Source organism: Dasypus novemcinctus, chromosome 11, assembly GCF_030445035.2.
Source record: "Dasypus novemcinctus isolate mDasNov1 chromosome 11, mDasNov1.1.hap2, whole genome shotgun sequence".
In the NCBI taxonomy this organism is placed as follows: Eukaryota; Metazoa; Chordata; class Mammalia; order Cingulata; family Dasypodidae; genus Dasypus; species Dasypus novemcinctus.
Window position 1 is genome coordinate 20767798 of NC_080683.1, and position 5133 is coordinate 20772930.

At 37.1% G+C, this 5133-nt stretch overlaps 1 pseudogene; it reads left to right on the forward strand.

The window, feature by feature from the left end:
• The first annotated feature begins 4117 nt into the window (after positions 1–4117).
• On the forward strand, positions 4118–4757 carry LOC101416360 (motile sperm domain-containing protein 1 pseudogene; annotated as a pseudogene).
• Positions 4758–5133: the final 376 nt, after the last annotated feature.

The window sequence follows — 5133 nt, forward strand, 5'->3', positions numbered from 1 at the left end:
GTCATGCCCAGGTACAGATCAGATTACAAGCATAATCCAATATTTCTTTTTGGAATTCATCAATTATATCAAATTACTACAGTATCTTACCTTACCAGGACTGCTATGAAAAATATCACACGATGGTTTGGTTCAAACAATAGGAATTTTTTTTTTGAATTTTTAATTTTAATTCCCTTTTTATAAAAAGATACAAGGATCACAAAAAAAGTTACATTAAAAAATATAAGAGGTTTCCATATATCCCACACCCCACCCCACTTCTCCCACATCCACAATCTCTTTCATCAGTGTGGCACATTCATTGCATTTGGTGAATACATTTTGGAGCACTGCTGCACTGCATGGATTATGGTTTACATTGTAGTTTATACTCTCCCCACAGTACACTCCGTGGCTTATGGCAGGATATATAATGTCTGGCATCTGTCCCTGCAATATCATTTAGGACAACTCCAAGTCCCAAAAATGCCCCCACATCACATCTCTTCTTCCCTCTCTGTGCCCTCAGCAACTACCATAGCCACTGTCTCCACATCAATGATACAATTTCTTCAATTGCTAGAGTCACAATAGTACTATAGTAGAATACCAATAAGTCCACTTAATAGAAATTTATCATCTCATGGTTTTGGAGGCTAGCAGTCCAATACGAAGGTCTCACTGGTCAGTGCTTTGTCCCAGGGTCTGTAGTGCTGGGGTGCTGGGGCTTGCCGCCATTCCCTAGGGTTTCTTGGCTTGTAGTTGCAGCTCTGCCTGCACGTGGTGATCTCTGTCTTCTTCTCTGGCTTCTACTTACTGACTGCATGCAAATTTCCTCTGCCTGTAAGGATTTAGGTAATATGAATTAAGGCCCACCCTCATTCAGTTTATCACATCGAACCTAGTAACATCTTCAAAGATCCTATTTTGGTTCACATCCACACCCTGACTCAATAACATAATCAAAGATCCTATTTACAAGTGGGTTCACATCCGTAGTGCGACTGAGGTCTAGGTTTGGACATGTCTCTGAGGGAAACATGATTCCACTGTCATAATTAGCATAGTATTGCTGTGGAGATTAAACAAATAAATTGATTAACATTCCCAGTTCAAGATAAGTACAAGTGGTAACATTTCTTTCACTTTACTCTTCTCTGTACCTATAACATGATTGAGTGCAGTAAGTATAGGGAATAAGGAAAGTTATGTTTTAAAAATTGCGCCCAAATATTTAAGGGTATGTTTTTCCTTTTCAATTTCTTTCTGTCTTTCTCTCCCTACATTTTTATCTGTCTCCCTCATGTACGCATACAATTTCACTCATACTGCACATATATGCTTACACCAGATTTTAATCATGGAACACATAAGTATCCTAAGCACATTGAATTAACCTGGGTCTCTCAAGTTCAGGCTAAATATCCATAGAGCTAGTTATTAAGATTTGCAGGAGTCATAAACCAGTAAATGCCTATGGTCAATCCCTAAATTATAATTTCTTTAATTCTTTTTCTTCCTTCTGGTATCTTTGGGAACCTTAAATCTGAATTTAGTTCTCCTAAAAACTCTAATATTCCAGATCTGTGGTTCTCAATATGACGCTATTGGTATTTTAGGTGGGATGGTTCTTTGTTGTACTAACACATATTTTCAGGATTTTATTATCCCTGATTCTTTCTCTAAATGCTTCAAAAACCTCTTAATTATTGTAACAAACAAATCTGCCCTATGCATTTCGAAATACCCCTGGCTTTGAAGTTCTCTCGTGGTTGGGAAACACTGTCTAAGTCTATGAATTAAATTCTTCGTATCTTAGATAGTCTATTAATAATACGAGCAGTTATGGTGTAGGGCAGAAAACAAAATAGCACATAAGAAGCATTAGATATTTTAATCTTGAAATGCTGGGACTTCATAAATTTTAAATAAATCAGAAAAGTGACTCTTCTCTTATAGTTAAGGAGAGGAGGTCTTCAATGATTGGAATACAAGCTAACTTTTAGAAATTTACCATAGATATTTAGGCCTGGGTCTAGTAATTTAATAATTCACTCATTCAATAAATAGTTAATACTTTCTACTCTGAAAGATGCTGGAATAACAAAAGAAAAATATACAGTCAGGCATAATTATTCAAAAACTTCCTTCCTAGATACCTTCTGATGGGGAAGACATGATGAGTTTAGACTAAAAGACTTAAAATGTCTTATAAATTATTGAACTTTTTGGAGCTACCTGTAAGTGATGAGTTTATTACTTTTTCGTGTCAGATCTAATGGTACCTAATACTGTAAAAAGATATAGTTATAGATATAAAATAGAGTAATTAGTTTGCACTTAAGTTGGTGGACCTAGCCTTTTGATTATAAAATGTATTCCTTCCTCAGAGAATTTCCCGTAGTCAGATTCTGTGATCCCTGAGAGACCTTCTGGTTGTTTGACCTCCCATGAAACTGCATGGAGCAAGGAATAGAAATGTTACATTATTTAATAAATTTATAGGTCTTTCCCCAATTTTATGCACTTATATTCCTTTTCTTACACTGGCTCCTTTAAACTTTTGTTACTGCATCAGCATTCTTTAGTCTCCTCAGTTCTGGGACCCTGAAGCAGTTTCATCTCTGGGCTTCTGATGCTGAGGATCAAACATCAAACTGATGATTTCAGCTGAGAGACACCATCTGAGGAGGTGCTTACCCTCTTCATTTTTCGTCATGGCTGCCTGAAGGCTTTTTCTTTTAGGATGCCTGTACCTTTATTAGTTAAGAATTGCCTCGGGGGCTATGGAACAAAGTATCTAAAAGCCCACTCCAATACCTGTCCCAAACTGGCTCCTCTTCTCCTAGCTTGTTTTCCCCTTAGTATCCCCTATGTAAGTTATAACCCCACTCTAAGGTAGACATTTGAGAATTAGCCTAGTGTCCACTTGCGAACTTATTTCTCAATATCTAATTAACCAATTAATCGGTCAAAGATATGTTGCTGAATCTACTCCTAATTATGTCTAGAATAAGTCTCACTTACTGCAACTGAGTCACCAGTGCTATAATTCAGCCATCTCTATTACCATCGGGACGGCTTCTCAACTGGGTCTTGAGCCTCCAGACTTGCTTCCTGCTAACTCCCTCTCCTTGCTACAAGCAAAACATTTTTTTTTCTTAACCCAAACAGGACCATGGTATTTCCAGCTTGCAATACCTCAATAGTTCTCAATACTATCAGCATAAAATTGGAACATTTTAGCTAGTAGTTAAGATCTTTTATGATCTGGCCACTGGCTTCTCGACTCTTTTTCTGCTATTCCCTACACACAATTGCTTCTGCATGCACATGGGTCCTTAGCCTGAACGCTGTGCTGATGTGATGGGTGTCATCCAGACAATGGCCTCCATCGCCACTGCACTTGCTGAGGTGTCCATTGCCTCTGGTCATCTAGCCCATGAATTCCAGGCCCTTTTCTTTTCCCACTCTCTGTGAGGACCATTGGAGGCCACTACAGTCTTAGACGTCTCATAATGCTGTTGTCTCTTCCTCATGTTGGAATGCACAGGACACTATGAGGCTGCCCTTGGGCCCATAATTACCTTTTTTTCCTGAGTTGAAGGATCAAGAGGTCGATTGGAGCATCAATAACACAAAACAGACCAGATATTCCAGATCAGATCATGAGCTCCTAAAAAAACTGAAAATATAAAGTATATGAGAAAATGGAATGAACTAATTTCTAACTTATTTACTTTGAACTGACTTGGCAAAGAAAAAGGAAAAGAGAAAATTAAAAAATTTTAAGAACTTAAGAAACTCTTTCAGAAATATCAGTGAGTTTCTTTTTAAGAATTTCTTTGTCCTGTGCAGGATCTTTCACAATACAGAGACCTGAAAGATTCTCCTCTGTGATATAGAAAAGTTGAGCCTGAAAGTCTTTATGGTTTGAAATAGACATTTTATTAAAATAAGGATAAAGGAACATTCCAATGAGAGGAATTCTATGGAGTAGTGCAGCTGCTTTCCAAGGAGCCAGTGTTGCCAAGATTTCCCAAAAATTGCCTTGGAGTTTTTAACTGAATGTAAGAAAAATCCAGGATAGTCGAGTTTGTAAAAACAGAAGCTGCAACAAGAGGGATTATTGCCAATGCAGCAACCAAAAACACAGCCAGAGTTAGTGGAAGGAACTCTTCCTGTTTTTGTGTGTCCCAAGGAGCTAATATTTTATGCAGATGATGAGCCTGTGAGTTTGCCTTCAAGTTCAAAACGTTGGTTACTACTCTGAATAAAGATGTGGCCATTGATGGCTGCACATGCACTAAAGCCTTCCTGTTGTGCGGCTCTTGTGATTCATCATAGAGATGCGCAATCCTGTCACTTTGGTGTAATAGACTAATTCCTTCTCCAAGTTTCCAAGCAAAGCCAGAAGAAGGCTTTAGGAAGGAAAGAAGTTGTAGTTACTCTTCTTTCAACTGCAAAGAATAACAAAAGGCAGAAGAGAAAAGAACAAAGAAAATGTTTATTTTTTTGAACATTCATTTCAACTGAAAAATAGAATTATTTCCTCAGAGTCTAGTTTACAAACTGCTTTCCTGGGAGTGGTGTACATCGCAGCCCTAAAATATCTCCACTTAAGTGTGAGCCAGAAATTAGTGTCTGCTTATGATTTTAGGTCTTATTTAGCACATGAGCCAGGATTTCAACTGACTTCTGAAGTAATTTTATCTTCAAAATATCATGAGTGTAGCCTGCCTGTATCTGTATCTCACTCCACTAACATTTTATAAACCACTGACTGCGAACATATAATATTTATTTAAATTACTCTATAATATCTGAAGGACCCTAACACAATATGTTATTGAAAGCACGGATGCTTCTGAGTCATACCTATGAAATTATTTGAAGAAATTCTTTATATCTCTATACCTATTCCCAAAAGAATTTAATTAAAACATGCTTTGCTATCTTTTTCTGATTCCCTTTGATTAAGGCATGTGTCCTTCAAAGTTAAATGCCTAACAGAGCAAACTGATCAGTTTAAAAATAAAAACTAGATTTATTTCTTGACTGCAAGTGTCAACGTTAGTATGTAAATCATACCTTCTCCTCTAGCACCATGAAGAGTTTCTAAATAAGAATTTTACATTTAATATGTAGAGA